The sequence below is a fragment of the Carettochelys insculpta genome, chromosome 17 (genome assembly GCF_033958435.1).
Source record: "Carettochelys insculpta isolate YL-2023 chromosome 17, ASM3395843v1, whole genome shotgun sequence".
NCBI lineage: Eukaryota > Metazoa > Chordata > Testudines > Carettochelyidae > Carettochelys > Carettochelys insculpta.
Window position 1 is genome coordinate 19,579,273 of NC_134153.1, and position 22,743 is coordinate 19,602,015.

Consider the following 22,743-nt stretch of genomic DNA (forward strand, 5'->3'; position numbering starts at 1 on the left):
GGAGGGTGCTGAGGATGCAGGCTCTGTAGACTTGCATTTTGGTGTGAGTGTACAGCTTGTTGTTATTCCACACTCTCTTGATGAGTCTGGACAGAGTTGTGGCCACTTTTCCAATCCTCCTATTTAGCTCAGTGTCCAACAACAGGGTGTCAGTGATGGTCAAAGTAAACAAACTCATGGACAACCTCTAACGTATAGTTGTCAATGCTGATTGATGGGGATTCAGCAACATCCTGACCGAGTACGTTTGTCTTCTTTAGGCTGATGGTAAGCCCAAAGTCCTTGCACGCTTTGGAGAACTGATCCAGCAGTTTTTGAAGCTGGTCTTCTGTGTGAGACACTACAGCAGCATCGTCTGCAAACAGCATGTCTCTGATGAGGACTTCCCGCACCTTAGACTTAGCTTTCAGCCTTGCAAGATTAAACAGTTTCCCATCAGATCTTGTGTGCAGCAAGATGCCCTCTGTTGAAGATCCAAAGGCATGCTTCAGGAGGAGTGCGAAGAAGATCCCGAACAATGTCGGAGCAAGCATACATCCTTGTTTGACGCCGCTCCTGATTCTGAAAGCATCCAAAAAAGCGCTGTCATATTGGATGGTTCCTCTCATGTCTTCTTGGAATGACTGGATCATCTTGAGTAACCGTGGAGGACAGCCTATCTTGTGGAGCAGTTTGAACAGACCATCCCTGCTGACTAAGTCAAAGGCCTTGGTCAGGTCAATGAAGGCTATGTAGAGTGGCTTCCTCTGCTCCCTGCATTTCTTCTGCAGCTGCCTTAGAGAGAAGACCATGTCAACAGTAGACCTCTCTGCATGGAATCCACACTGCGATTCGGGGTACACCCTCTCAGCAATCTTCTGGAGTCTGCCAAGGATGACACGAGTGAACAGTTTACCAGTGACGCTTAAGAGGGAGATTCCACGGTAGTTGTTGCAGTTGCTTCTGTCTCCTTTGTTCTTATACAACGTTACAATGCTAGCGTCGCGCATGTCCTGTGGAACCTCACCCTCTTTCCAGCACAGGCACAGTAGCTCATGTAGGGGTTCCAGGAGTGTGTCCGTGGCACACTTGATTACCTCTAGTGGTATACCATCCTGGCCAGGGGCCTTTCCTGCTGCAATGCTGTCAATGGCTCCCTTCAGTTCATCCACAGTCGGTTCCTGATCCATTTCGTCCATTACTGGTAGGAGCTTGACGGCAGCGAGGGCTGCATCAACCACAACATTCTCGCGTGAGTACAGCTCGGAGTGGTGCTCAACCCAGCGCTCCATCTGTTTGGCTTTGTCAGCGATGACTTCACCAGATTTGGATTTCAGAGGTGCCATCTTGTTCTGGGTGGGTCCTAATGCCTTCTTCATACCCTCGTACATTACTCTGAGATTACCAAAGTCAGCACAGGTCTGGATGCTGCTGCATAGCTGGAGCCAGTGGTTGTTGGCACAGCACCTGGCTGTCTGCTGTACTGTTCTTCTGGCCGCTCTAAGTGCTTGCTGAGTACTCTGGCTCGGTGAGCGTTTGTACTCCAGGAGTGCAGCACGCTTCTTTTCAATGACTGGAATCATCTCATTGGAGTTAGCTTCGAACCAGTCGTTTGTGTTTCCAGCTCTTCTTCCAAATACCGACAAGGCTGTGTTGTAAACTGTATCCCTCAGATGTTGCCATTTGGCACCCCAGGGCTGCTGCGCAGATTTTCCTGGAGGGTCTCTCTGAACTTTTCAGCTCTCTCCGAGTTTGCCGTCTTTCTGGCGTCAATGCAGGGCCTTCCAGCAGGTTTAGAGCGGTACAGCTTCTTGGGCCTCAGCTTGAGCTTGGAGCAAACTAGCGAGTGATCTGTATCACAGTCAGCACTATGATAGCTGTGTGTCAGAAGGACGTTTTTGAGGTTATTACGCCTAGTGATGACCACGTCTAGTTGATGCCAGTGCTTCGAGCGTGGGTGTCTCCATGACACTCTGTTCTGTGGCTTCATTTGGAAGAATGTGTTTGTGATGCACAGATTGTGGTACTTGCACAGTTCAAGGAGACGCTGTCCATTGTCATTCATTTTTCCCACACTGAAGTGTCCTAAGCAGGAAGGCCATGAGGCCCAATAAGCTCCAACTCTTGCATTGAAGTCACCCAAGATGTACAGTTGTTCACGAGCAGGCATTTGCGCTACAGCAGCACTAAGCACATCATAGAACTTGTCTTTTACTTCTGGTGTGGCGTACAGGGTTGGAACATAAGCGCTGATCAGGTGGACGGGACTGGTGCAAATTTGAAGCGTGATCCGAAGAAGTCTTTCTGATCCGCTCATGACTAATTCCACCATTTGTAGAAGGGTGTTTCTGACAGCAAAGCCAACACCATGCTCTCTGGGTTCTTCTTGGGCTTTACCCTGCAAGAAAAAGGTGTAGTCCTTTTCATTTAGAGATCCTGAATCTGCGAGTCGTGTCTCTTGCAGTGCAGCGATATCAACTCGGAGCCTCTTCAGTTCCTCGATGATGACAGCGGTCTTTTGGGTGTCACTGATGGCCTGAAGATCTTCAGTCAAGCTGGTCAGCATGGTCCGCACATTCCAGCAAGCAAGTTTAAATTGTTGATGTTTCTCATTTCTTGTTGATTTTCTTATTGGTTTGCCTAGTGCCCAAATTTCAGTCACTTGTCAGGTTCAGGAACCTTAAGCCTCACGCACCCAGTGAGGCAGGTGAACTGTGGCAGGACAGTACCCTATTGGCTGGGGGCTGCCCAGCTTGAGGTGGGCGGTGACTGTCCAGTGAGATGCGAGGATCTCTCCCACCATCGAAGGCAACCCCTGGCTCTTGTTCTCTACGCCAGTCGAGCAAGAGCTTATAACTGGTATCTGTTGCCTCCCGTGTTGATGCAACGCTGTTCAGCGATGCCGGAGTACCTCTCCGGGTGCAAGCCTGGGCACCTATTAAGGAGACTCTGGGCTGCCCAGACACCAGTGTCCCCCTCTCGGCTTTACTGATATAGTCCAAAGGAGAGGATAACTTCCACGTCTGGTACCAGCTCAGCTGCAGGAGTTGCCGGAACAGTGCCAGAAGTTGACACTGAACCGCCTTCGGACTCCAGTCCAGATTTTCTGTCAGGGTTTACTTCCTTAGCCTTGCTCCTTCCCAGGATAACCCACAAGGTAGTGGGTTATCCTGTGTTACCTGGTATTGAGAGGAATACCCCAGAGGTCAGTCCTAGAGCTGATTTTGTTCAACTTTTTCATTAAAAGTCTGGATGATGGGATGGATCGTGCCTTCAGCAAGTTCACAGATGACACTAAGCTGGAGGAGGGAGGTTAGAGGTAGATGCACTGGTAGGTACAGAAAACATCCACAGTGACCAAGCCAAATTCCTGCACTCAAGGACAAAAGAATCCCACATACTGCTACAGGCTGGGGACAGATTGGCTAACCGGAAGTTCTGCAGAAAAGGATGAGAAGCTGGATAAGAGTCAACAGTGTGCCTTGGAGGCAAGAAGACAGATTAAAGGAAGTGATTATTCACCTCTGTTCAGCACTGGTAAGGCCACATCTGGAGTCTTATTGCATCCATTTTTGGGCCCCCTGCTGCAGAAAGGATGTGGATAAATTGGAGAGAGTCCAGTGGAGGGCAACAATAATGATGAAGGCTGGAGGACATGGCTTATGAGGAGAGGCCAAGGGAACTGGGCTTATTTAGTCTGCAGAAGAATGAAGGGGGATTTGATTGCAGCCTTCAACTGCCTGAAGGGCTTCCAAAGAGGATGGAACTATTCTGTTCTCATTGATGTCAGATGGCAGAACAAGTCTCACAGTTGCAGTGAGGGAGATCTTTTGCTAGAAGGGTGGTGAAGCACTAGAATTAGTTATCTAGGGAGGTGATGGAATCTCCATCCTCAGAGGTTTTTAAGGTCCCATTTGACAAAGCCCTAGCTGGGATGATTTAGTTGGGGTTAGTCCCACTTTGGGCAGGGGGCTAGACTAGTTCTACTGAAGTCTCTTCCAACCCTCATTTTCTGTGAAAATACAGCAGGAATCACCTTTTTCCTCTCTGCTCCTCAGGGACATGCTGAAAACTTTAAAGCAGCCCCTCCCACTCCCTTTTCTTGGTTCTGCTTTGAGCCTTCTTGGCGTGCTGCATTCCACAGTAATTCCTTCTCTGCACTTATGGGATGGCGACGTAAACTGAATCCAGATGTTTTTCAGAGGCAAACATAAGGACTTTCACTCCAAAGAAAGAAAGAGACCTCAAACATTTATAGAAAGCAAATCTGAGGGTGTTGAAATACCCACTTATTTTGTTTGCAGAAGGATTAGTTACATTAGCTAGCATTTACATGGCTTTTGGAAATTTTTATCAATACCTGATGTTGTTTTGTGCCACAAGAACAGGAGCAGCAAGATATTAAAAAAAAAACTGAAGAAAAGTAGTAGTAATAGTAGTGTATGAATGCACATTTCATCTAGCAGGCGGTTTTGTGCAGCCAAGGGAATCAGAAGCTTGTGCCTGCCAAATTTGCCTTCAAGCTTTGCAAAATAGAGGTCTGTATCAGGTGGCATAGGCACATGTTTTTCTAAAAGAACCACCTTCGGGAGCCATAAGACAAACAAAGCCATTTACAATCTATCAGGTTGATTGCTCAGTCATCAGGGTCCCAGGCACACCATTAATGGCCCTCACGGATGTGTTTACAAATAAAGACATATGACTTACACATGCCTAACTTCACATACTAGACCGATACATGCACAAAAACTGGACATACAGATCCAGCAGGTTATAACATTGAAAATGATAGGCAACAAGAGGTATTTTTTCTGAAGCATCGCCAAGTTATTCATATTTATATTCATAACCCATTTTTCATAAAGCATGGGGAACACCCGTCACATTCAGGCAGAGTAAATTGACACTGCCTTCAAAAAAGCTGTTCTGATTTACACCACCTGACTCAGGATTGAGCCCCCAGTTTGTTTTATTGGTCGCGTTAATCCTTATCTGGGAGATTCTCAACAATGTTTTGGCTCACTCCGTTTCCATCATGGGCTGGTGAGAGAGAGGGAGGAAGCAGGTGCTGCAGGCCAGCAAGGGCACCATACCCAGCAATACTATGGATGTGAGGGCTGTTGATTTTGTAGACAATCCCAAACACATTATGGGCCACTTTCCTCTGACAGCAGCTCTTAACGGTTTTGAAGAAACTGCTGCTCCTGGGTTGCAAAAGAAGTAACTGAACATATGTCTGTTGCTTGGCTCATCTGCATACTAGTTCATCTCAGCCCCTATGCCTAGGCCAGGGGTAGGCTGCCTCAGGCTCCGGAGCCTCATGCGGCTCTTTAAGGAGTCACTTGCAGCCCTGGATGCTGCCGCCTCTGACTCACCTTGCAGCTCCCTGCCCTGCCCCCGCTGAAATACTTGAACTAAATTTAATTGGCTTAATGGCCAGCAGATTGGCAGGAGGGATCTGGCCATTAAACCAATCAACTTTTGTTTCATTATTTCAGCGCAGCAGAGCAGGGAGCTGCCCACGCCGCAGGTGGGGAAGTGAGCAGGACAGCTGAGGTGGCCAAGTCGGCCCCTGCTGGAGCCACATAGCCCAGCTGAGAAGATGACGGGTGGGAGAGGAGCAGCAGGGGGCGGGGGGGGTGTGAGGTGGTGGCAGCCGCAGCAGACCAGTGGCAATGTGCAGAGTTACAGGAGCTCATCGGCTGAGGCAGGTTAATCCTGCAGATTTGGGGGCTGACGCCTGAGGCAGGTAAAGCCTAGAGATGGGGGGCAGGTTTGGAGCTGAGAGGGGTTAAACCTGGGACTGGGGGGCAGTTTGGGGCTGAGAGGGGTTAAGCCTGGGGCTGGGGGGAGGTTTGAGGGATGGGGGTAATGTTTGGGGATGGGGTGTGGATTTGGGGGCTGAGGTGGGTAAAGCCTGGAGATGGAGTTAACAACTTTCTAACCGGTACAAATCATTGTGTGCACACCGTTCTTAAAATAGGGATGACAAAAAAGTACAGTCTGACATTATTTGTTAAGGACCATCTCATATTCACCTGCATTGTGGCTCTTCAAGTATTGATTTTATAACTGAATTTGAAAAAAATAGCACTTCTCGCTATTTTGGTTGCAGACCCCTGGCCTAGGTCGTGTCCTGACTCTGCACTATCGTGCAGAAGGTCTCCCCCTAGAGCTAGCTGCTGTACTAACGTCAGTGATTGTCTGAATTCCTGAGAGGTAGAATCAAGCACCTACTTCCTGGGATTCTATTGAGAGAAAGCAGTTTTCCTCGCAAGCGGAGTAGCTGGCTATGCTTCTCTTCCTTATCTGAGATGGCACTTGCTTAATTGTTGCATGAGAGCCAAAAGGTCTCCTGACAGGAAAGTGCATTTCGTTTAATTGCAGAGCAATTGTTTTAATTGTAGAAACAACTGACTCCAACTCCAGTAATAGGTTAAATGTTTTCTAATACACTGATAGATAAACATGTCAGCACAAATGTCAAGAGGCAGGTCCCCGTGGCCTGAATGCTTTTTTTTTGTGTGTGTGTGTGTTGAGAAGTGCAATTGTTAAATGCTTTTCAAACACTAAGTGGCTGCCAGATTAATTGATTGCCTTATACAGTGAAGTATGGAATTCCTTTTCCAGCTAATGTGTAGCTCACTCCAAGAAAGTTTTCCTCTTTACTCTATGCTGACAAGCCTCCATTGGAGTATCGTCTCCAGAGCTGGGTGACTCATGTCAGGAAAGATGTGGATAAATAGGAAAAAAAATGATTAAAGGCCTAGAGAACATAAGCTGTGAGGGGAGACTGAGAGAACTGAGTTTGTTTATCCTGGAAAGAGAAGACTAAGAGGGGACATAACAGTTTTGAAGTATTTAGACCAGAAGAGACTGCATGGGGGCTGGGAATTCCTGCCCCTCCCCCACATCCTTGCAGGCTCCCCAGCTGCAGCAGCAGGTGTGTGTGGGAATCCTCCACAGATCCCCACCTCTGCTGGTGTCCACTGGGCACTAGAAGACACTCTGATCTCAGGCAGCTTTGTCACGTGCTAGGAGTGCATTCTCCTCCTGCCTCATTACCGCTGGATCACTGCTGCCCCTCCCCCACACTACCAAGCTCCTCTGTCTCCAGCTGCGTCTCACCCACTTAGCTCCTGGTTTTTGCTACTCCTCACCTCCCCTCTTCCCTTGGGACCCTCTAATTTCCATCTTTCCTGCTACTGCTGCTCAGGCCTGGCCCTGTCTCTGTTTGGCTGTTGCTTCCTCCCACTCTTTGATGGCCCCACCATCCATTCATCTCCTCTTCCTGCTCCTTCCCCAGCCTCTGCCTCCTCCCCACCTGACCACTCTTGTTCAGGAAGGGGGCCGGTGCTCGGAGGACTAAGCTGGGACCTGATGAAAGAGTTGTTCCAGCTCCTATGGTGAGTGATAGTCAGTGGCAATCGGTGTAGGTATTCCATTGCAGGCACTAGCCATGTGCCCCTGCCCCACCCCTTCTGCCACTGCTTCACCCATGCCATGTCCCCTCTCCCTCCAGAGCTGCCCCATGCTCACTGGAAGTGACGAGGCTCTGACAGTGCATGTGGGTCGTGGATGCTGGGGTGCAGGTGGATCCCTGGGTAACCCCCCACCCTCACCACCTCAGATGGTGGACCTGGCCCTCAAGAAGGTTTTTCTCTGACTACAGTCCCCACAGCTTCAGGAGGAGAGGAAAGGCTGCACACACGGGTGCAGAAATTGGATGCTATAGATCAGACGTGGTTTCATGTGGTGAATGTTTTAAGTGTTGTGATTCATCCGTCCATGGTTGGCTTTTCAAATGGTCGCACAAATGCTGGGTGAATAGTGTTTGCAGATAGCGCAGTGAAATTTTTCATTTCATGTCTGATACATTGTGTGCCTGTTTTCTGCTACTGGTTAATTTCTACCGCTGGCTCAATGATATTCATCAAACATCTCACTTTTTTGCTGGGGATTAATTTTGTTTATGAAGTTTTTGTCTCCGCTCAGTGACCAGATCTAGTGTTTGCGCCCCTATATGCTATGAACGGGTGAGCAGGGTGTTTGGTTCTGTTTGAAAACTAGGCCCAGACTCCGAACTCAAACTTTGTGATTTGAAAGCTTTGCCTTTGCCCTTGCGTTAGACGCACACGTTACTTCCACATTGGAACTGCTGGGTTCTCTAAGCCAGCTAGCAACACCTACTGGGATTTGAGGTGGCCATGGGATAGGAGAGTCTTCCTATCTAAACACAGGCTCTGTATCGGATTCTTTGCTCTTTCCTCCTGTGTCTGAACCCTAGGCTGTACTATTGTCGCACTGAAGGAAGACTATCATGCTTTCTGAAGTGTGGTGCTTCCTCTTCTAGCCCTAGGCCTATAGCAAGGAGTGGAAAACACTTTAAATCAGGAGTGCACAACATGGGCAGGAAGAGTTGGGTGAAACTTTGTAAGGGGGCACAGTGTGATCAGCTGCTGGGTCTCAAGCTCATCCAGCTCATTAAAAATGTTGAAATATGCTCCTGTTTTATGTCTGTGTATTCATTTTTATACACTGATTCATAAAGCTTTTGTATTTTACATATAATTTTCTTAGACGTGCTGAAAGGGCTTTTTTTTTTTTTTTCATATGAACATAATCAAAGTTTCCACCAAGTTGGATTACATTAGACAGGTCAGGGGGCCCTGCTAATATCAGGGATGAAAAGTGGGGCCTGACATAAAAAGTTTGCTCACCCCTACTTTAAATCACTGCTGCTGCTGCTGCTGCTTTTAAAGAAGTTAGTCTGGGGCTAACTAGACGTGAGCAGAGGGCAGCTTCCTTCTGCTAGCTGGGAAAGATAAGATGCTGAAATACTGGTTTACTATTCTCACACTCTTCCCCTAAGGCACTCTGGGCTGTGCGTGAGGGATTTGAAAAAATGCTTCAGTATTTAGTTAAGGGTTAACAAGCTCCTGGGCTTACCAGATTTATTTATAGCTGGAGCGGGGAACTTCCAGCCCATGGGCCACACGCAGTTCCTCAGGGTTCACCACTGGTAAGCTGCCAGACGCTTTGTTTACCTGACTGTTCACAGGGACGGTGCCCTGCAGCTCCCATTGGCTGCAGTTCAATGTTTCCAGACACTGGGAGCTGTTAGAACTGATGACCCAATCCACAGCACTTTCCACCACTCCCAGTAGGAGTGGCAGATCTTAGCCACTGGGAGCTCCAGGGTGCTATACTCCATCCTAGTGACATGAATACGCATGAACTTGCTTTATACATTATACACAGTTCTGCCTTTAGCAAACTTACAGTTGGCAGATGGAAGGTCATGGCCTCTTTCCTTTCCCACATACAGAGGCCTCCACAGTGCATTTGCTGGTAAGAACAGGTGCTGGTTTATAGTTACAGCATGTGAGGTTGTGGGATTACCTCGCCCTAATCAGTCCACTGCTTATTTCTTTTTCACCTATATTTATACTTGACTTGGTCGTTCTAAAAATAACTACACATGAATACAGAAATGTTTACATATGGCATATAGAATTCCAAGCAAGCTTATATTTGGGGTTCACCCTGCTACTGAGCACTACTATAACAAAATAATTTTGTTTTGCAAAACAATAGCAAAACTATAGGCTTGGTCAACAGTTTTATGGTTACATCTGCTTTTTTGCTTATCAGTAAAAATGTACCAGGCCACTCCTGATGCACCAAATGTGATCATACTGAACCATGCTGAATATGCATGACTGTGTAACAGCATCCCTTCCTCAGAACCCCAAGCCTTACCTGCATGCCTATGTTGCATCAGGCTTCAAACAGGCCTGAGTTTTGCTCTGTTAGAGAGATGTACAATAAAACCCTGAGTTACACGGGAGATGTGTTCCTGCAACCCCCTTGTAACTCAAATTTTCACACAAGTCGGGGTGGGGAGCTAGGAACCAGGTTGCCGCTTGGTTCCCATCTCCCTGCCATTTGCGGGACCTGGGAAACTGACCAGCCCACCAGAGTTTGCTGGCTGCTTCTCCCTGCCTTCCTCACAGCTGCACAGCTGTCAGCCTGCCAGCCTCGCGGCTGGGGGAAGGCAGGGAGAAGGGGCTCTTAACCTGTCTTAACAGCTGCAGAGTTGCTTCAAGGTGTGCTTAACTCACATTAAAGCGAGTTACGTGCAACTTGAAGCTGCATATTTCGGGGGTTTACTGTACTCTGGTAAAGGCAGACATTGTTATAGTCAAAATGGGGTTGTCCTGACTCCCTTACGCTAACCCTGATGAATTGCGTGTAACCTGCAGGCTGGAGATTCTACATGCCAAAAGTAGTGGAAGTTGCAGTTAAAGAAAAAAATTGCGTCAAACAACCTCAGGAGTATTGCATGAATAAGACTGAAGTTTGGTAAACTTTGCCTTACCTGTGTACACTGCTAGAGGAGTCACCCACAAAGAGATTTGTCAGCAGGAACTGACACAGCTGATTTTTTTCTTAGTCTTTGGAGCACATTGCTCTAAACTATGCAAACTGCATATCCTATTTTGAGATAATTTCACCAAATTTTGAAATAAGGCACTATTTCAAGGCATCCCTTACGCCTCCTGAAACAATAGGTAGAGAGATGCTGAAATAGCATGCCCAGTATTTTGAAAAATATTTTGAAATACCAGGTGCATTTCTTAGGTGTGTAGTTACTATTGCAGGATAGTATCCCAAAATAGCTCTGCCGTTTAAACATAGCCCAAGAGAACATGGAAAGAGACAAGGTAGCACGAAAGGAACTGCTGGAAGAGTGAAAGCAGTAGTTAGAAAGGCTGGTGACCATGTTAACTTTCTTCCCAGCGGCAGCGTGTTTTCATGCTGTAAGAGTTTTGAAAACCATGCTGCAATTCATGACCTCCGTGCAGTTCAGCAGCTGGCTGTGACAAGATTGTCAGTGAGTGAATGGAAGCCTCCCACATGCAGAGAACACCATACCAGCATGACACTGTGGTTTTTTTGGCTCTTGTTTAACCATGCTGCTTTGCTTTAGGGAAGATGCCTTGAACATCAGAAAGAGTCAAGACATCTTAGTCAGATAAACACTGTCAAACCAGCTCAGGGTTTTCTCTCTCCCAAACGGGTTGTGTTTATCACCACATATAGTGCAAAGTATTTAATTTTTGTTGCTCGGTCCTTCTCTTCGCTCGGTGCCAGATGGGGCCCTGCCGAGCTCCATGAGAGTCTTGCCATTGATTCAGGACCAGGATTTGGCCTGTGTCCTTTAAGATTTCCCTACAATTGTTTTGCTCTGTCCAAACGAACACACAGCTTGCTTGCTGCAGCACTTCCTTTCAGGCACCTTGACTTCCTTGCAGAGCATGGGAAACACAGTGGGAACGGAGGTTCTATTCCTGGCTCTGCAACCTTCAGCAAGTTGTTTCTCTGCATCTTGGTTTCCAATCTCACCATTTGTCTGTTAAGTGTAAGCTCTTTGGGTAAGGGACTGTTTCTTCCTGTGTGTGCATGCTGATCACAATGGGTCCCCAATCTTGGGTGCGGCCTTAAGATTTTACTGTAGTACAAATATTTAATAATTCTATTTCCCATAGGACATAACTGTAATCTATTTTCTATCATCTGAACATTTAGGTGCTACGGCATTGGTGTAAGAAGCAGACGCAAACCATTTCAAATTCAATAGTTCCCTTTGCTCTTCAACAGTAGATCACCAAGCACTTTTCTAAGGAGGTGAGTAGCATTATCCCTGTTTGACAATTGGGGAAACTGAGGCATGACTTGTCCAAGGTCAACCAGCAGATCAATGGCTGAGCTGGGAGTGAAACCAGGGTTCGGAGTCAGAGTCCAGTGGTCTCCGTGCCCCCCTGAAAAGCCCCCCTGTGCCGTGGGTAGGACAGCACCTAAAGATGTCCCTGCTCCACAGCTGTAGGGGCCAGATACAACCCACAGGATGCATCTTGCCACCCCTGCTCTAAACCACTCTCAGTTTAGGGGTGTTATTCTGTCTGGAGTGACTCAGTACTCGGAGTGCCAGCCTCAGGCACAGTGCCCAGAGCAGGGCAGACATCCCAAAGTGATAAGGTCTGACCTATACTGAGATTTTATCAACTCTGTACCAAACGTAAACTCCCAGATGACTACTATTGTCTTGTAACAGCTAAAGACGGTCCCTTTAGAGCAGGGCCAGGCCTCTGTGGCCCACCAAGCCTTTTCATCCAGGCCCTATGGCTGCAAAAAGGGGAGAGATTCAGATGTTGCCCTGCCCCCACAGCAAAATCTGTCAGCTCCCATTGGCCAGCTGCACACACTGACCTCACCCCCAGCAAAATCATTCAGCTTCCATTGGCTGGTTTCCAGCCAATAGGAATGGAGTGATTTTGCTGGGGGCAGGGCAGCACATGAAACTGGCCAATGGGAGCTGACAGATTTTGCTGGGGGTAGGGGCAGCAAGCAACGCTTTCCCCTCCCCACCAGCGTGAAGAGCCACATACAACAGCCAGCAGGCTGGAGCTGCTGGCTGGTAGGGAAGCCTGAGAGTGCTGTCGGCTGGAAGCTGCTTAGGTAAGTGCCTCTTGGTCAGATCCTGTTTCTGGCACTGCACCCCACCTCTCTCCCAGGCCCTGGACCCCTCCTACACCCCTCCTGCAGGCCAGAACCCTTTCCTGCACCCAGGCTCGCTGAGGGGGGGGCGGGCAAAAGGGGTATCTCTCCCAGGTCCTGCCATTTCAAAGGGGCCTGGAGCTCCAGCCACTGCCACTGCTAGTGCCAGAGTGCTGGGCCCCTTTGAACTGCTGGCAGCATGGCTCTGCCACTCCACAGGGTGTGTTGGGGGCAGCTCTGCTGACTGCTCTTGGCCATGCACCTTCCATCCTTGGCCCCACCACTTCTGGGTCACAGGGCTGGTCCCCTTCTCACCTTGCCCAATCCCCTCTCCCAGGTCACTACCCAAACCCTCTGCACCCATCTCTCCACACAACTCCTCCTCAGACCCTGCACCTGCTCCTACATCCCTCCACCAGGTCAGAATCCTCTACTACACCCATACCCACTCCTGGACCCTGCACCCCAATCCCCTGCTCCAGATCACAACCCCCTCTTTCACCCAAGATCCTCTCAGACCCTCTGACTCTCTACTGCACCCCTCTCCCCTGCCCCAAGCTCCCTTCTGCACCCAACCTCTGTCCAAGACCCCACACCCCTCCACAGAAATGTGAGGCCCTTGACCACTTACCAAAATCTTGGAGTAGCCCCTGCATCAAAAGTTATTGCCTGCCCCTGCTCTAAATTCACCAACAGCTGAGGACACATCAGTCAGTTTAGTCTGCACGAAGCATTAGGGTCATGATAGACATCACTATTCCTGGACATGCACTACCTGGCTAGGAGGCCATGTCCATTTCTCAGGTGTCCATGTAGCCCCCAGTGATCCAAAGGAACACATACAAGTTCTCTGTGTACAGTACAATTACAGGCCAGAGCCAGAGTTATCCTAGATGCTTGTGAACTTAAAATAACACCAGTTTGTCTGTGGGTGACTCCCACACCAGTTCTGCTAACTTTGAACAGAGCCCAGAGAGATTGCTGCATTGCGGTTCCTACCAATTCCACAGATCTCAAGCTGATGCAGATGGTATCAGCCTGAGACTTGTAGAATCCCAAGAAAAGCCAAAGTTATGTGTTGTGATCATGTATGGCCCTCCTCCTGAGATTCAGTATCTGCTACTGATAACAATGAGCCTGCACCAAAACTCTGGATCTGAACCCTGAATTCATAGCCACATTGCATATTTTTATAATGCTCTTCACTAAGAGCCACATTTAAACACTCAGTAATTCAGGCTCCAACAGCCAGTATGGTCAGGTTTAGTGTTTGACCAATTATAGAGAAACCTGCCTTGCAGTTCAGCTGAGGTATCCTTCCAGGCATCGCATCCAAGCCCACTTGGATATCTATTGTACAGCAACACATGGTATTGTACAAGCTCTGCAAGCATAAGATTCTCACAGCCTAATGGCTGGTTATCCACCTTTTCCACTTCGTGCAGATCAAGGCTACAGCCACACAGCAAAGTTATTTCGAGATAACAGCCATTATTTTGAAATAACTTTGCGAGCATCTACCCTACACACACATGCCATTTCAAAATAAATATTTTGAGCTAATGGGTGCATTATATGAAATGTTGTAAACCTCATTTCAGGAGAAATAACACCTATAGGTATTTCAGAATAGGTGCTGTTAATATACGGAATAGCGCTATTTCGAACAAGCCATAATGGCGGCCGATGACACTATTTCAAAATAGTCACTGTGTGTCCAGACATGCTATTTTGAAATAACTGGTGCTATTTTGAAATGCATTCTTGTGTGTAGCTGTGTTACTTCGAAGTAAACTATTTTGGAATAGCTATTCTGGAATCGCTTGTTTCAAAATAATATTGCTGTGTAGACATAGCCCAAGAGAGCAGGTTAAAAAAATACCACAGGGTTGCAGTTTTCTCTGAGTTACCAGCTGGTATGTTCGTGAAGGAAGTGAAGGAAGCAGGACCAAAGACAAACAGGAAAAAGCGTGATTGAGGAGGTAAACAGTGGAGGCCACTAATGTAAATGTTTAGCTCTCTTAGGAGCCTGCAGAGAAAGTGGCTGGAAGAGTTATTGCTTCCATGTAGAGGTGTGTGACAAAGGGTTTGCTGCAGAGGGCATCTGTAAGATCTTAGGAATGGAAATTGATATGATCATCTGAATCTAAATTACAACTCTGGGCAGCACAGGTGAAGTGAAAGGGCTTAACAGCAGAAGCAGGAGGGGCAAGTGTCAGCATCTGGCTACTTACACGGAGAAAAGAAAGAACCAGCAGTATGAAGGTCAGTGTCAAGTCATTTCAGGAAAGGAACTCTTCAGGAGCAGACACACTACCTTGTTTTGCGGTATTTTCTGTACAGTCCCAGCACTCTGTATAGGGGGCTGGGTGCACCAGTAATGCTGATAAAGAATGTCAGCAAGAGTTCTCATTAGCTATACTACTTATGCCTAGTCAAGTAACTCTTACTTGAATCAGGGGAACCCAAATGACACACAATTTATTGGGGGCAGTTTTCCAAGTGAACTTTTAAAATTTTGTTCAGATAAAAATAACAAATATGTTGATAGATATTTACACTGTTTGAGACTGAACCCTAGCACGCCTTAATTCAGTACATAGACAGTGTAATGGCATGTAACGTAGGTGGCTTTATGTGGGATATAATTAAATAAATCCAGCAATAGCTATTTCCTACTCACAAATTTCTGTCTGTACATTTGTCAACATATCAGTTGGGAACTTACAAAGTTTCTGCTGCCTGAGAGTCCCTGAGGCAGCTTTGGGTTTAGTATTCAGATCAATCTTCAATCTTAAGAGATTAGCAAAATGACAACAGACAATTTTTGAATATAGCAACTAGAATTCTTTCTTAAGTAGCTAAATCTCTTTCTGTGAGGTCCAAGATTATTCTATTTGCAAGGATTTCTCTCTTGATATCTATAAAAACAACATTTAGGTCAAAGCCTTGCTCAGCTGTTTGCAATTTACTTCTTTTATGTTGAGTTTTAAACACATTTCTGATTAGCCAGGTTATATGATCTCTATATTTTATGGGACTGGTTTCCAGTTAGGGGTTTTGACTATGCAGACATATGCTTAGAGCATGTAATTATATTTCCAATGTAATTACATCTTGTGGGTGTGCTTCAGATAGGACATTTTTTAAAAGGTATGTAAACAGAAGAATAAATAACTTTTCCCGGCCCTCACAATCCACAGCAACAAAACTTTACTAGTGTTCCAGTATGTGACTCCACAAGTGTCCGTAACAGTTGGGCAAGGGGAGCATACACTTGGTAAATGAACATGACTATGTTTCCAGTGTTACTTTCTCCATTCCAAGTGACCTAAACGTTTTCCTATCTAGGCAACCCTTCTTGTTATGCCAAAAAGATTAGTCAGGGCTGATAGCATGCAAACAACCTGAAATTTTTAATGGGAGATGGCAAACATTTGGGACATCTGTTTGTTTCTAGTCATAAGAAGAATCCTAGTAATAATAATAAAAATAATAAATAATACAAGCGTCTCAACATAAAAACACAATTCAAGTGGCTTTGGAAAGTTATTCTAGTTCTGCAGAAATATAGCCAGGTCCACAGCTCTAGCGGAGAATCTGGCTTTATTACTAAAATAGGCTTTAACTTAGAATGTTGAAATACTACTGTGACTTAAGAGTTCATAGTGGGTTCTCTGATTAAGCTCTGAATTGTTGAACATTTTGTTTCTGGAGATAAGTTAGTAAAACCACAAGAGATTAAATGATGATAGTAACTTGGAATGTACACTATCGAGTTTCACTGGCCATTCTAAACTACTCTTGAAGAGCCTGAGCCAAAGACTGTTGAAAGAGCTTTCAATCAGACCCTGGGCTGATAGGCTGCTACAAACATCCTAGGACTCTTACCTGAGCAGGTTCCTCAGATGGGGTGGTTTTGAGCCATTAAATGCAGCTGTTCCTTGGAGCTGTGTGCCGGATCCGTGCATGTGCTGCACTGCTTGCTGGGAGAAGCATGAGTAGCTTCCTCAGATAACTGAATTAAAACTCTTGAAAGAAATCCAGTAGTTATATAAGCATAGGACTATGACAGTGTTTGGCACAAAACTTCCACTGACCTTCTACAAATTCTGGATTCTGTATCCCAGGTAGGCAGGACCCATGTTGAATTTTTGGTCATCAACAGCATTTTCACTACTGCATTTCCACATTCTTTTTTTCTTCTAGAACCTTTCATTTGGTCACTATCCACCTGGGAAAAGACTGATGTTGCATTCTAATCCAATTAACCCTGTTTCATTGTTTATACCTTATTGCATTAGATGTAAACTAGATAACCAGTGATTAATAATTCTGGATTCTTTTGCTCATGTAAAGTTCAGCATATCTGCCATAATAAGAAAACTTGCGTAACAAATAAGTGAGATCATGCACATGCTCTTAACTTGCAAGAAATAATAACCAGTTTTTTCCAGACTGCGTGCCAGACCTTCAGCCAGTTTAAATCACTTTGATTTTATTGATTTCCTATACTTTTGACCAATGTTTACATAGCATTATGAGTGCTCTGTTCTCTGCCGCAAAACCTGTTCCAGCCCAGGGATAGTTACATAAATTGTTTGTTTCTGTACCCTAATTACTTTACTTATGCAACTCACCAATGCATCTCAAACAATGAATGGTATAATATAAAAATCATTTTGTGCCATAACTTCATAAGTAATTCTTAAAAGGCACCTAAATTAGTTGTACTAATTGCAATATTTGCACTCTGAGAGGCAAAACTATTCACAATTTTAATTGTCTACTATATCTTTTAGAGAGTTTGTCTGTTTTGTCACGAACTCCTCCTAAATGGTAAGAGCTAGGAGCACCAAATTCAGTGTACAGCTTCCTCTCATCACACTTTTAAAGAGGGAGTGCCCAACCATTTAGGCTGTGCCTAAACTGCAGGGAACTGTCAGCAAAAGATACATGAATTGCACATGCATTTACATCTCTCCTCTGGACAGATGCATTGGGAGAGGCTTTGCTGACATTTGGCCCATCCACGCGCAGCCAGATGTTGGGAAAAACCCCTCTGCCAAGACTTCCCTTCTTCCTCGTGGAATGAGGAAGACAGGGATGTTGTCAGAATGCTCCTGACATGGCAGACTTCCATCAAGAGACCACCGGTCCCCTGACAGAAGCCTGCAGTTTAGACATAGCCTTAGGGATTAAGAGCCATGGATAGTATGCAAAGAGCCACGTAGTATATATTTATTTTTATCTACCTAGATCAGTGGTTTCCAAACTTTTCGGCATCACACCCCACTTCTGATTTTTGAGAAACCCTCACGCCCCCAACTCTTCTCTACCATCATCCAACCCCTCTTTTAACAAAAAATTCAGTTCATAATTTAAAATAAACACAAAAACTTGACATAAAAATGTTATTTAAAATTAAAAATGAGCTCAAATAGTTTTTCTTGTCCCCTTGTGGGTGCCTGGTGCAGTCCCAGCGGGCCAGCTCCAGTGCCCTCTGCCAGCCACCAGAGTTGCCCACGCCAGTCACCCGCCTGCCTGAGACCTGCATGGCCAGAGTCGCCCACCAAGCCCTTCCCCTCCCACAAAGCCAGGCACCACCAGCCCCCGGTTCTTACCCTAGCCCCATCCCTCTCACCTGAGCCAGGCCAGCCCCCCATCCTCCTTCAGCCCCACTCACTCACCTGTGCAAGAAGCAGCTAGCTCCTCATGGGTCTTCATCCGCTGCCTGCTTTTTATAGAGGCTGCGCCAGATCACCCATGTAAAATGGCGGGGGCTGAGAGCTGGAAGCAAAGGCCGGGTCTTTCTTTGGAGAGGGGAATGATGGGGGGGCTGGGTTGCCTTGTGTCCCACCCCCTGGAATTTCTTCACACTCCCCCAGGGGGGCATGCCCCCCAATTTGGGAAACTATGATCTAGATATAGACAAAAATAAATATATAATACATGTCTCAATGCCCTGCCCCTCCTCCAGCACCAGGCACCCCCAGTTCTCCCCTGCTCATTCAAACTTGATGCTGGCAACTCATTGGAGCCACCTCCACCCCCACCACTTGCTTCTCCCACTGAGCGGTGGGGCGCATGCGCAGAGCAGTGGATGCACTGCCGGCACACAGCTCCAAGGAAGAGCAACATTTAAGAGCTCAGACCCACCCCTGCCTTTATCAAAGTAAAGGTTTGATAGTGCCAGGTAAATGGGCTGTGTCTGAAATGGGCCAACCAGAGAAGAGACAGAATCACCAAATCAAGTAGTCCTCAAAATTGATAGAACTGAGTGAATGCTGAAAGAGACTGAACCGAGGTGAGCCAGAAGAAATAGGATGAACCTAGAATGGGATTGCTTCTCAATGAACCTTACAGAAAAAAAGATATGACAGAGACATTTGGAGTAGTGTTCTGGTTTGGCACAGGTAAGTCCTCACTTAAGGTATGAAAACTAGGACAAAGCAAATTGACTAGAATCCCTTTTTTTTTTGTTTAAACATAGTCAATCATATGAATTTATAAGCAAGAAAAAATGCATCTAAATTACTAAGAAATTACACAGAAAATATTTAACAATCCTTTTTTAAAAAAAATCAGAAATAAAAATTAGCTTCCTAAAAATTACATTGTATGTTTGAAAAATACAATCATTTAAATACAACATGTTCATTTTTCTTTTATTAAAAAACATAATTGAGGTAAGATCCTGAGCAATTCGAGGTAAATCTGCCAGTTAAGTATAATTGAAATTATTTGTTCAGCTGTGAGTGCCCTGACTGTCATCTGTAATTTGCCAGGCAATTAGAGGTGCACAAGTATGAGATGACATTAACTTCTGACCCCACTCTGGAGACAAAAAATGTTTTGTTCTAAGCATAACTTCTGAGGTGCATTTGGGGTTAGATCCACATGGAGTTAATGGTCATAAACTTCAAAAGGTGTTTGTTGGACAACTTTGACAACTGCTGTTGTAGTCTGGGAACTGATGAGTAGTGACATGTTTAATAAGTCTCCAAGGCAGCTTTTCACTTCAGTAGAGGTTGGGCAGAAGATGCCTTGAATGGCTGGAGAAGCTGTAGATTTGTCATCTCCTCGGAATGCTTTTTCACTGCAAATCTACACCACCTGCATATAATCCAGATGGAACTTCAGCCAACTGGCTTTCCTCTCGGGCTTTGCTCTTGCGAAATCTTTTGGGGAGTCTGGAGCTGAGGCCAGTGAAAAAAGAACTGCAGGCCTGAGTATTGTCAACATACTGATGTGATACCAAAGCCTGTATCATGTGAGGATCTACTGATAGCAGCAGAACCCTGTTGCTCATCCATACAAATGAAAGCCAACAATTTAACACAGAAGAAGTCCAGACTGACATTTATTTGTACAAAGACATTGGTCTAGGTGCCAAAATATTTTGCAAGATTAATCCTTCTGTTTCTACTTTTTGTGGAGCTATTGCTCAAGCCTGATATTTCTGAGAAAAGAAGCATCAGCTCAGGATACCTGCCTTTGTAAAAGTCTTCACAATACACTCTCACAGCGAAATTTCATTTGGCAAAAGCCACTTGGGCCATCCTGAAAGATCGTTCACCGTAACACTACAGTGAACACTACTTCCAAAGCATGAAATGATGCCGAGGAAAGAGCGTATATCTCACCCAGGACATTTCAAATTATTACTGACCCCCATAACAGTTAATAGAAAACAGATTCAGCCCAACATGGATACAAAATCGATATCCACATATGCCTCCATATCTGCAAAAATGAGCTATGGATAGCCACATCCATATCCCTGCAGATAGAAAGAGGATATCTACAGATTTGCAAAACCCTAAAATGGAGACCAAAAATATCACAATGTTTTCTCTGTTATCCCTAGCACAGCACTTTAAAATAGCTAGTCGGCAGTTGCCAAGTTTGGGAAACAGGTGGGCACAAGAGCTGCATTAAGTCATAGAATCCTAGGGCTGGAAGGAACCTTAGGAGGTCATCAAGTCCAGCCCCTGCCTGAAGCAGGATCAACCCTAACTAAATCATCCCATGTAGGAAGATAAAAGCAAGGGGAGGGCTTGTCCAGGATCCCTTGCACACTAAAGCGATGTCTACATGGGTATGCTACATCGAAATAGCTTATTTCGGTGTAGCGAAATCGAAATAAGCTATTTCGATGAATAGCGTCTACACGTCCTCCAGGGCTGGTACCGTCGACATTCAACGTCGACGTTGGGTAGCACCACATCGAAGTAGGCGCTGCAGGGGAGCGTCTACGCACTAAAGCGGCCCACATCGAAATAAGGGTGCCAGGAACAGCTGCAGACACGGTCACAGGGTGGACTAGCACTTCCGGGGCAACAGCAAGCTGCTCCCTTAAAGGGCCCCTCCCAGACACACTCAGCCTGCACAGCACGCGGTGTGCAGAGCCACAAGCACGCACACCCCATGGAAGCAGTATGGACCCCCAGCAGCAGCAGCAGCACGAGCACAGACTGGTGGGAGCAGCTGGTGCTCGGTGAGTGGGAACACGAGTGCTGGCTCCAGAATTTCCGCATGAGCCAGCAGACGTTCTTGGAGCTCTGCCAGTGGCTCACCCCTGCCTTACGGCACCAGGACGCCTCCATGCGACGTGCCCTCACCGTCGAGAAACGGGTCTGCATCACTGTCTAGAAGCTGGCCACTCCAGACAGCTACCAATCTGTAGGGCAGCAGTTCGGCGTGGGCAAGGCCACCGTCGGGGCTGTCCTCATGGAGGTAAGAGGACCCGGGGGGGGAGCTCTGGGGGGGGAGCCTGGGGGTGGAGGGCCAGACACACCCTGCACACCCCTCACTGGTGCTCTCTCATGTCCTTCCCCTGCAGGTCGTCCACACAATCAATGCCCTGCTCCTCCACAGGCTTGTGCAGCTTGGGGACCTGGATGCTGCCATCACGGGGTTTGCCAGCCTGGGCTTCCCAAATTACTTTGGGGCTCTGGATGGGACCCATATCCCCATCTGTGCCCCGGAGCACAGCGGAGGACACTTCCTCAATAGGAAGGGATACCATTCTGTGGTCCTCCAGGCCTTGGTGGACAGCTGGGGCCACTTCCTGGACATTTATGTTGGCTGGCCTGGCAGCACCCACGACGCCCGGGTATTCAGATATTCGGGCCTGTGCTGCTGGCTGGAGGCGGGGACCTACATCCCCTAGCGGGAGATCCCTGTGGGGGACACCACCATGCCCCTCTGTGTCATCGCAGGCGTACCCCCTCCGGCCCTGGCTCATTCACCCTTACACAGGACATCTCACAGCCAGCCAGGAGCAGTTCAATACGCACTTGAACCATGCACGCCAGGTGGTCGAGCGCACTTTCGGCCGCCTCAAAGGGCACTGGAGGTGTCTCCTCACCCGCCTGGATGCAGGCCTCACCAACCTGGTGGAGAGCAAGGGAGAGGATGGTCCGCTCCCACGGTCAGGGGACACCCACTGGGCGGACGCCCTGCTGGAGCTGTGGGACGGGAAGGCAATGCGGAGCCCTCCGTCGCTGGAGGACTCCCCCTCCTCTTCCTCTTCCTCTTCCTCCGGCATCCCAGGGGTGGGCTCCTGGGGTGCAGGGCTTGCCTCCGGGGTGGACTCCGTCTCCGGGGCCTGCTGGGGCTTGTCGGCCGATGTGTCAAGAGTGGCCGGGGGGGAGGAGGTGTACCGGGGGCCCAGGATGGCCCTGAGCTCCCTGTAAAAGGGGCAAGTGGTGGGGGCGGCCCCAGATCGGCTGGCCGCATCCCGGGCCCGGGTGTAACTCTGCCGCAGCTCCTTAACCTTATTCCTGACGTGGTCAGGAGTGTGGGCAGGGTGACCCCGGGCAGCCAGGCCCTCGGCCAGCCTAGCGAATGCATCCGTCTTCCGCCTCTTGCTCCCCATTACCTGGAGCACCTCCTCCTCGCCCCAGAGCCCCAGCAGGTCCTGGATCTCGGCCTCCGTCCAGGAGGGGCCCCGCTGCCTCTTCCCCGGCTGGCTGGCAGGCTGAGAGCCCTGGGTCCCCTTGGGGGGGTGCCCTGGGGGTGCATGGGGGGCTGGCTGGCTGCCATGAGGTTCAGGGTGCGGGCTGGGGCTGCTGAGGTCTGTGCAGGCTGACCGCGTGGCAGTGCTGCTGCCTGCACGCGCTCCCAGCTTCCTGCACAGGAACGCAGGGGGCGGGGAGCTTTAAGGGGCTGCTGCACGCGGCAACCATAGAGCTC

At 47.6% G+C, this 22,743-nt stretch overlaps 1 protein-coding gene and 1 long non-coding RNA gene across 3 annotated transcripts in view; one reads left to right on the top strand and one right to left on the bottom strand.

Moving 5' to 3' along the window:
• The window catches only part of LOC142022179 (uncharacterized), a 68,884-nt gene extending 52,417 nt beyond the window's left edge, over window positions 1-16,467 (bottom strand). The window contains exon 1 of the long non-coding RNA XR_012647872.1: window positions 16,435-16,467. This is a non-coding gene — a long non-coding RNA (uncharacterized LOC142022179). The remainder of the gene's footprint in view (window positions 1-16,434) is intronic.
• The window catches only part of PTGIS (prostaglandin I2 synthase), a 51,338-nt gene continuing 40,202 nt past the window's right edge, over window positions 11,608-22,743 (top strand). Inside the window, exon 1 of one of the 2 annotated variants that reach the window (XM_075011751.1) lies at window positions 11,608-11,673. The gene's annotated coding sequence lies outside the window, so the exon portion shown is untranslated. Of the gene's footprint in view, window positions 11,674-14,690; window positions 14,809-22,743 lie in introns of those variants that run through there. The other variant, XM_075011750.1, reaches the window with a different exon arrangement.